The sequence below is a fragment of the Sciurus vulgaris genome, assembly GCF_902686455.1.
Source record: "Sciurus vulgaris genome assembly, chromosome: 2".
NCBI lineage: Eukaryota > Metazoa > Chordata > Mammalia > Rodentia > Sciuridae > Sciurus > Sciurus vulgaris.
This window is the reverse complement of record NC_136462.1, coordinates 52537504-52548172: the sequence shown is the minus strand read 5'-3', so window position 1 is coordinate 52548172 and position 10669 is coordinate 52537504. Positions and strand designations below refer to the sequence as shown.

Below are 10669 nucleotides of genomic sequence, written 5' to 3'. Positions count from 1 at the left end.
GAAAGGCAAAAAGCTAGCAGTAAGAGATGTGTGCCTACTGAATCTCCCCCTTCTGTCAGGCAACAGATAGCTTCCCATAGGAAGCTGGAAGACCCAGTTTTACACCATTCTGTACTTGCCTGGTAAGATCTGGGTTGTTAGTCATAAACATGGAAGAGGGTAATACCAGGCTGCCAGAGAGGAGGTTGTTAATAATATCTGCCAAAAGGGATGAAATAGGAAAATCAAAAATATTCTTTCTCACTGGGTGCCATGGCATACACCTATAATCCCAGCAGCTCAGGAGGCTGAGGCAGGAGAATTGTGAGTTCAAAGCCAGGCTCAGCAACTTAGCAAGACCCTGTTCCAAAATTAAAAGTAAAAATTTAAAAAGGGCCTGGGGAAGGGCCAGGGGTGTGACTCAGTGGTTAAGTGCTCCTGGGTTTAATCCCTGGTACCAAAAAAAAAAAAAAAAAAAAAAAATCCAACAAGAACATTCTTTCTTAAATTATGAAACCTCTCCTAGTCTTAGGATCTTAGGATGTAATTGAGGTTGGACATACCATCATTTAATTTCATGATGGGAGGTATAGCCACCCAACCCGCAGGAGAAGTGGGTTTAAATTATCAAAAGAGTTCTTGACTAGAAATAAGCAAGTACTTCTTAACAAAGAAAATTAACAAACTCGATCAGCAATGACTATTCCCCCTTAGATAAGAATCCCATCCTATAGAAATGTTTGGGAATTGTACATGAAGATATATGTACAAGGATCTTCAATGCCGCACTGTTTGGGAAAGTTGAAAATAACTTTATTTATTTATTTATATGCAGACACACACATATATGGTTACACCCATATAGTGGGAAGTCTAAGCAACTGTTTAAGAATAAAGTGGGTTTGAATGTCTGACATGGAAAATGTTCCACAATTTATCAACAGAGAATAAGAAAGTAGGCAGGACTGGAAGTGGGCAGGAAATGGGGAGATGTTGCTCAGAAAGTACAATCTTTCTTTTTCATGTCATTAGTTTATCTACAAACATATCCAGTATGCTATGAGTCCAAGAGTTTTTTGCATTTTTCAAAGAGATTACATCTGTTAAAACATTCTTCATATATGTTAAATGGATGAATTAAAATTTATTTCTTAAACCATTGGTGTCTCACTGTAAAGAAAGGTGCAGCAAATCCTGATCCAAAGTATAAGGTCATCATAATCAGTGAGAACTGCTTGTTTTCCACTGAAAGTGGCAAATTCTTCCTGAGTCCCTCTTAGTAGTGTCTCCGATGGACCACAGAGGTGGTGAACCTCCAGATGCTCTGCCCCAACAAAAGTTAGTCTTATAGTTACTCAGTGAATAAGTCCTGGAGACCTAATGTACAGCTTGGTAAATATAGTTAATAATAATGTCTTGTATAATGCTGAAAAATAAAATTAAAATATTCATTCACTCCTGAGTCAAAAAAAAAAAAAAAAGCTTTGTGTTGGTTTATTAACTCTGTTCCAAGTATCATTCATTATTTTTGATCCATCATCAGTTTCAAGCTCACTGGGCAGGTGGTAGAAAATCAGCTTAATTCACAATAGCTAGATTGTGGAACCAACCTAGATGCCCTTTGACAGATGAATGGATAAAGAAACTGTGGTATATATACACACTGGAATATTATTCAGCCATAAAGAAGAATATTATAGCATTTGCAGATAAATGGATGGAATTGGAGCATATCATGCTAAGTGAGATAAGCCAATGCCAAAAAACCCAAGACGGATGTTTTCCCTGAAAAGTGGATGATGATATATAACGGGGATGGGTGTGAGAGAAGAATGGAGGAACTTTAGATTACGTAGAGGGAAATGAGGGGGTGTATGAAAAATGGTGGAATGAGACAGACATCATTACCCTATGTACATGTATGATTACAGAAACAGTATGAATCTACATCATGCACAACCATAGAAACCAAAAGATGTACCCCATTTGTGTACAATGAATCAAAATACAGTCTGTAAAAATTTTTAAAAAATTTTTTAATGTTATGTGACAAAGACTAAAAAAAGAAAAAGAAAAAGAAAATTAGACCTCATCATTTTCTTAAAATCACTTTTAATTATTGATATACTGAAAAAGGAAGGCATGCTGCAAAAACTATAGAACAAGATAGCAAACTGTGGAGAAGCAACTGAGGAGGGGGATCACTACTTATTAATAGACATTTTCCTATATTATAATATTTATGAACATTTAATTAAATAAGACAACAGCAACGGAAAACATGAGTTAAAATCAGGAGGATATTATCCAATAGGTGACCTTTCCCAGTTGCTCTAAATCCCCAAACCTCAACCCACAGGAGACACATTTCCTCTCTGGGCACACAGTAACTCCCTTATAGCTAAGAAAAACAAGTGACTCAGGCACAATTCGCTCAAGTTCCCTCTTAAGATAGCCAGTCCCAGAAAGAGGAGTGGGGGCCAAGCGAAGGTGTGCATTCCAGCAGGGTGAGCTGCAGCAAAGCAGCCTGACCTCCGTTGCCAGCCACCTTAACTTGATGCAGGACCAGAGGGGAGCCTAGGGCCCAGGTCCTTGAGTCTACAACAACCATGGACACAAAAGGACAGGAAGGAAGAAAAGCCCAGCCAAAGAAAGGTAAAGAATAGCAGACCCTGGCTTCCATTCACACGGGACACTCCTGCCACCTCTACCACTACCAACGAATGTGAGGACATTCGATCACTTCTTTGCCTTTAAGGTAGAGGAGAAGCAATATGAGCAGTTTAAAGTCAATGGGAGGAGAAGGGAAACACTGAATAGAAATTATACTTCTCTTCCCACTTTCCTAAAATATGACCCCGTTGGGAGGGTAGGTGAGTGCTGGGGAGAAAGGGACAGCCCGTCCTCATCCACGTTTACCTGTCCATCCCCACTGCTTTCCTGCCTGGGCACAATTCAAGTTGTCTAATTTACTACTCCTTCCTCATTAACTGCTCCACATTCTTCTTATTTTTTTTTTTTCCCCATTTTACTCCCACAGTGTTCCTGCACACTGGAGAAGTATTAAAGACAAGAAAGAGGGACTTGAGGAAGAATAATGGAGAGAATAAGAGTTGAGAAATTTCTAGAGTTGCTGTGAACCTCTTCCTGTTTTTGATTTATTTTCTCATTGCAACAGACCTTACCCTGGGGTACTTTCCCCTTACCTCGAGAATATTCATCCCCTAGAATGGAGTCATGAGGACAGGTTGGCTAGTCAGGTTTCCCAATCGCCTTGTGGGCAGGTGTGTGCCTTGTGCCTCTAAATGGCTCGTTCTCAACCTTCCCAAGATGTTTATGACGTCAACAGTAGAAACCAAACCAGGACACTGCCAAGGTTGACACCGAATGGGTGCATGTGCTCAGGGAGAGGGGGACACAGGGTACAACCCTGGAAAACTGGGGCCCGCACCTTTTCAAAAATTGTAAAATAGTGCTCATTGAGACAACAGCAAAGTCACTGGCATACTCAGAAGAGAGGGAGCACAGAAGTCACTCTCAGCCTTGGGACTCGACCATTAGAGTTACTGAATCATGGAGAGCCAAAGGGAGCCTAGGGGTCAACATCCAGAGGACCACTGCCAAGTCCCCACTCTCCTCTGGAATCCATCCTACAGATGAGAACATCAAGGCTCCTCACCTAGGCCTTCAGACTTCTGGACTGCTTGACTTTCTCTGAGCAAATACACAGTTATATACATTAGTTAAGGGTCAATGATCCCTTATACATATCAGTAAAGTTTCCAAATCTGGTTCCTTGGATCCATCAGTACAGTGAATAAAACTGTGAGGCACTACATCACTTTGTTTATTGCTTTTTTTCACAGCTCATACTGGCATCTGTTCAGCCTGGGGTTATTTAAGGCCTAACGTTCATCGCACTGGAGTGCACAGCAAAATAAATGGGGTCTCAGCTAATTAAATGCTGGCGCAAAGCTGAGGTATCTGAAAAATCTCAAAATCCATCCACTGGCCTGTCCTAGAGCCAAGAGCAGCTGCTGTTATATGACACAATAAAAGAGATGCTATGTAAATTTTAAATATTTTATTGAACATAAATAATTAGAATATCCAGCCATTTTCTAAGGCAGAAATATCTAACAGCTAATGTGCAGAAAGCATTGCAGATGTTCACAAACTACAGAAATGTCAGTTTGCTTTTAAGTTCCTTTTAAGCAATTTTTTACTCTAAAGAAGTGAACATTTATAACTGTGAATAAATCATTTGTGGTTTGGGCAAATGTTTAGGAATATTCAATAAAGCATTCATATAAATATTCAGTTATGGAGATAATTTGATTTAAATAGATGGTACATTCAATAAATAAACATTGTTCAACATGAATAAACATTTTCAACAACCAGCAAGCATCAAAACCCAGCTGATGTTTCATGCAAATCTTTGGAAAACATTTTATTTAGCAGTTCTTATGTACACTACACGTTGGTGATTCTTTCATGCTCTTTATTATAAGCAGCATTTGCATGAAAGCAGCACCTTTTCTTAAGAGAATTCATCCTTACACAGCACCACCGTTTTATGACAATTTTTCCTTCTTTACAGCCTTTTACAGTGTGGTACTGTGGTGCCCGAGGATCTGAGACCTGCCAGGGCTCAGACACTCTGCCGTTTACAACCTGTTCCTGGGGCCAGTATAATCTTCTTTAGCCTCAATGTCATCATCTGTGACATGGCAATCATAATACCCTCCTCTCCACAGGAATGAGGGTTAAATAAGATGATGTGAGTAAAGTTCTCAGAAAACATTCTACAAACATATCTCTTATCACTTTATATGATTTTGAATATTAAATGAATGTGTCATCTGAATCATTTAAACCCAACTTTGACATCCATTGTTTTAGCCTGTAACTACTTTCACATCCTGTTAATGGAAATTTAGATTGGATTCCTATTCTTGAGAATAATTTGGCTACAGCTATTGAAATTGGAAATGCACATTTCCTTTGATCCAACAACTGTGCTCCTTGGAATTTACCTATGGCTAGCTAGTTGACAAATGTGTTCCCAGATCAGTGTCCCAGGATGTTCACGCCTGCATTTTTGTAATAGAAAATAAAAGGACGACTTAAATGTTCATCAATAAATGACTAAGTAAATTACCAAACACTTCAATTTATGGGACTTGTTACAATAGGAAGTTTACCCTTATTTGTTTGGTTATTGGATTATTATTATAGTTCTTCTTTGTGAGGAAAGAATACTGTCCCCTTTCTAAAATACACTTCTGGATGGAGGGAGCCTGGATAGTGACAGCACTGGCCCCTCTCTGCCTCTTATGCATACAAGCCAAGAAGATAGAGGACTTAGGTGATCTGTGAATTGAAGAATAACTGGACCTACTCGGTTCAGCAAGCTCTGTTTACCTCTTGGGAAAAGCAGCCCGCAGGGATCAGGAGCTCTTTACTCCTTGCAATATCTTCACCGGACAGTTCTCCATCTTCCCAGTGGGGAAGCCCTCTTTGATCAGCCCCACTCTGGACACGGGCATTGAGCCATGTGGTTTGAACATGGCTGAGTGTTTGAACATAGCCTTTAGCAATGATAGTCTCCATCTGCCTATCGTTCCTTTTATATTTCAATTTGATCAGAACTTGGACAAGGAAAGGGGATACTTTTGAGGAGTCTCATGAAGTCTAACACATGCCACACAAATCCACACAAATATAAGTTCCCTGAAGATAAGAATCATGTCTGTCTTGCTCACCAGTGTATTTCCAGAATGGAACCTATGCTCCCAAAATGAATAAAAATGAATCATACAAATAGTGTCATTTAAAAGCACATAATGTGTCTGTGTGTGGTGACATAAATGTGATTTCCTTTATAGAGAAGGAGTAGGACAGAAGGTGGCCTTTTCCATGTGCACCTACTAGAATGGTTTGGATTTTCTAACCATCTTAATAGCGTTAGTTATTTGATAGTTAGAAACTAGCTATGTAAGGTTATTGGGAAGCATAAGTAGCTTTGTGTTCTGCTTTATACTTTCTGTATTAAAATAAACATTTTAAGAGAAATCCTCATTAGAAGGAAAAGGAAGGAAGGAAGACCCATGGCAAATCCTTTCGTAGAATGAGTAATCACTCATAAGTCAGGGTTCGTGGTCAAAAGAAAAAAAATTTTTCTAGCTTCATTGAACAGAAAAGGAATTCATCTAAGGCATCAAACACCTCACAAAGTAGATGGGGAGGCTGGGGAGTCAGCTAAAAACTGGGCAGGGTGCACCCAGGAACTTAGCATGGTAACCACATCACCCAGCATATTACCACAGATGGCCACTATGGATGTTCCACTTAGTCACATAGCCTTAAGTCTTTGACACTCCTCAAGGTTCAAAGTTCAGGACAGGAGCAGTCAGTCAATCCAGATGAGGACACCTGCCCAAGCAGAAGATTTGGTCTTGGGTAGGATTAGGGACACACCACCCCTCATTCCCTGCAACAGGAGGGTAGATAGTTTGGGTACAGATGCTGACAGGAGGTGGGTTTGGATGGCAGGGTGGTGAAGGAATCTGATCACTTGCTTCTGTTCTCTCAGTGGATTATGAGAAAAGACAAAGTGTGAAATAGTACTTCTGAAGGGTGGTGTTCCCATTATCTACTGCTATATAATAAATCACCCCAAAACAGTGACTTAGAAAAATAACCATCACTTATTTTGCCCATGAATCTGGGGGTCAAGTGTGCCCAGCTAGGTAGCTCTCTTTCAGGGTCCCTTGTAACATTGCACTAAGATGGTGGGTGGGGATGGGGTCATCCCGAAGGGTTGTTCACACACACAAGCATGGCTCCTGGATTGAGAAGGTAATAGCTGGCACTCCCCAGAGATATCTTGATATCTGTTTATTTTTATTTATTTAAATTTATATACATACATATGCACAGCATACACACATATGCATATATGTATGGGTTTATACATGCATATAGATAACTTGTGTTTGTATAGATATAGAGAGGTAGAGAGATAGATGATAGATTAGATAGATAGATAGATAGATAGATAGATAGATAGATAGATAGATAGATAGATAGATAGATAGATTTAGATAGCAGCTGAAGGGTCATAGTGTCCCAATGAGTAAACTTGAAGAATCTTCATGGCCCTTTCTAAACTGGCCTCAGAAGTCATATGATGTCCATTCTGCTAGCCATAGAGGACTAGAAAACAAAGTTCCATCCAGATTCAAGGGCAGGGAATGTAGACCCTATCACTTACTTGGAGAAATGTCAGAGAATTTACAGAGAGGTTTATAAACCAATAAAGCATAAGGCTCCATTGGGGTTCACTTGGAATAAGTGGTCATGGATTAGAGAGACCAGTTGGCAGAGTTCTGTTTTTGTCCACTGACTTTGGGCTGTTTGAGTTCACATCCAGGGAAGACCACACCCTCTCTACCGTGGGTTCATCCCTTCCTCTGGTCTCTATGAGAAGGTAAAGCACCAGCAGGGCAGGACCCTTGTCTGTCTGATTTATGACTAAACCTTGGAAATTAGAGCTGGGCTCCCTACAAAGGGTTCCCTTGATATATCTGTATTGTGGATGATCCTGGCTCTCTTCCACAGCTTTGGTTCCAGCTGTTCTTTCCAATCAGAGGCCTCCCTGCCTCCCTGTCACTAACTTCTGTGTAAGACTTTGCACCAATCAGTTGACTGCTTAGAGCTTTAGTCTTCACACATTTAAAATGAAAATTTTTACAATATTTAAGGTCTCTTTCAGACATAAAAATCATATCTTGCTATCTCACCCCACTTATTTGATGACTTTCAACACTGATGCCAAAGTGTGTCAGCTCAGACGAAGGCACTAGTGCCAGTGCCCTCGATCAGTGTCAACTGATCCACTTAAGACTCAGCCTCTGGAAACACGTTGAATCTAAAAGCAAAGTCGCCTACACCCAATAAATCTTTGTTGGATTTGAGCATGAGACCACAGAAAAAGAAGTATTGATGGTGGAGCTGTAAAGTACCTAAACAAAGACAGATCCAGCCCACTCTTTGGCCTCTCGGGTGTTCACATCCTTTCTTAGCCATCACCCAGCCTAGTAAGATGAATATATCTCTTTTTATCTTTCCACATACATCAACCCCTTTCTTTCCTGAATCATTTTTGTTGCTTTTCTCTGGAACTTCCCCACTCTGTCTCTGCCTTTCCAACACTTAATGTCAGGGCCATCCAACAGGGTAGGTGAAGGGGAGGGGGGCGCTGCAGCAATGGAGGAGTCAGGGCAATAGAAACAAACAACATTTAGTAAGGCAGTAATATTGACTGAGCGTTCACCATGCCCTGAAGGCTGTGGCAGACCCTGGAGTCAGATGCACAGAGTTGGGAACCGCCTGTGAAGTGGATTTGGGGGCCTGAAGTGAGGTCACCTGCTCAAAATGGCTAGCTGGGGTTCAAATGCCTGCTCCATCACTAACTAAATATGTGTGTGAGATCTTTGATATGTTAGTCCCTAACCATTTCATTCCTCAGTCTCCTCTAATGAGTGATAATGAAGCCAGGCAGACTGGCTAATGCCTGTAATCCCATCAATTTGGGAGGCTGAGGAAGGAGGATTACAGGTTCAGGACCAGACTAGCCAACTTTGCAAGAATTTCAGCAACTTAGTTTCAAAATGAAAAATAAAAAGGACTGGGACTATTATTCACAATTTTTAAAATGTGGAAGAAAAAAAAATGTCTTTTTTTTTTTTGAAAGGATGGTTGTACATAGAGTGGTTATGAGGATTAAATGAAATAAAACATATGAAGTGCTTTGAATAATACTTAGCACTCAAAAAATGCAATATATTCTCTAGCTTCCATGGTGCCTGAAATTCTACCATTATTTCTTGGGATTAAGATGGGGGATCTGATCTTGCATATTCCAAGTCCAGATGTGCTCCTGCCTTATTCTGCATAATGAGATTCCTACCTGGACCCTTGTAACTGACCCTGCCTTGATAATCCACCCAGTGTCCAATTTTTATACCATCAGCTTCACCCCTTGGGTCTCCTTCTTGTGATTAAAATCCAGCTCCTAAAATGAATGGAATTCTGCCAGGTCTGAAGTAGCTACTCAATAAATACTATTTGGTTGGCTGACCAGTAACCTTCTGCTGGTCTTCTTGAAACTTCCCTGGAATGGTACCCTCTGTGCACCCTCATCTGTGCACTCTCCACCTGTACTCGGTGTCTGTTTTTTCACTGCCCACATCCAGAGTTCTTCTGTCATCCTTCATGAACACATAGGTCCAAAACATCAGCCAAAACACTACTTGCTTCCGTCCTCTCAACTGAATAAACAAGATCTCTAGGGATTCTTCTCCAGAAAACACATTGCTTAATTCCCCTGCTATAAAACTCCACATCTACAGGGGCAGATAAGGATCCACTGGGTACACTTCTTAACATGTACCCAGCTTCCTCCACTGTCTGCACTGCCCTCTATAGCTCTCCATGAGTGTTCAAAAGAGAATTCCCTCCCCCCCCCACCCTCCCACCCCTCCCCACCCCCGCAATGCTGACTGAGTGCAGAAGAGTTGGGACTGTGATAGAAGGAATCAGACTTCCTAGACCAAAGAGTTCAGGACAAGAGGGGAGTGTAACATAAGGCTGGAAAAGTAGGTTGGGACCTGCTTAAGGAGGCTGGAAGGAGACAGGCAAGCCTGGACTAGAGACTGGCATGATACAGGCAGTGTCCTTCAGGAGGGGACCCCAGCCACTCATTTGGGGATGAGAAGATTTGGAGGTGAGAAGACCATTGAAGGCAGCTGTTTTGTGATGATGGTGTCGACCAGTCTTTCAGAGGACTGCTGAACTGGTAATATGATCTATCCTGAAAGTGACCTGTTTGTTGGTGATCAGGTTACTTTTGTGGAGTCTGAATGGAGACCTTTCAGTAATGACAAAGCAACAATCCATCTCAAGTTGGATACATCTCAAGTTGGAGATACCCAGAATCCTTTTTTAATTTGTTCTAATTAGTTATACAGGACGGTACAATGCACTTTGTGTAGTCATATATGTACATAGGGTAATAGCGCCTGATTCATGGTACTATCCTTCCTTCTCCCACACCCCCTCCCCACCCCACTCCCCTCGGCCTTATCTAAAGCAACTCCATTCTTCCCTAGCACCCTCACCATTGTGAATTAGCATCTGCATATCAGAGAAAACATTCAGCCTTTGGCTTTTGGGGATTGGCTTATTTCACTTAGCATGATATTCTCCAGCTCTATCCACTTACCAGCAAATGCCAATATTTCATTCCTCTTTAAGGTTGAGTAATATTCCATTGTGCATATATACCACATTTTCTTTATCCATTCATCTGCTGAAGGACACCTAGGTTGATTCCATAGTTTAGCAATTGTGAGTCGAGCTGCTATAAACATTGATGTGGCTGCGTCACTGTAGTGTGCTTATTTTAAGTCCTTTGGGTATAAACTGAGGAGTGGGACAGCTGGGTCAAATGGTGGTTTCATTCCAAGTTTTCTGAGGAATCTCAGAATTGGCAAAGGTACCAGAACTACATGTTTGGATGAGTTTGGCAATTTTAAGTACCAGAATCAGGGTACAATGAGTAGTTCTGATCAAGCAGCAATGAATGCATTCAAGGCAGAAAGAATCAACCTCCCTCAAAATG

At 41.0% G+C, this 10669-nt stretch overlaps 1 pseudogene across 1 annotated transcript; it reads right to left on the bottom strand.

Moving 5' to 3' along the window:
• Nucleotides 1-942: 942 nt before the first annotated feature.
• Nucleotides 943-5595, bottom strand: LOC306655278 (annotated as a pseudogene). Its single transcript has 2 exons — nt 5407-5595; nt 943-1309 (listed from the first exon to the last, which is right to left on the bottom strand). The product of its transcript is annotated as an uncharacterized misc_RNA (transcript).
• Between the last annotated feature and the right edge of the window lie 5074 nt (nt 5596-10669).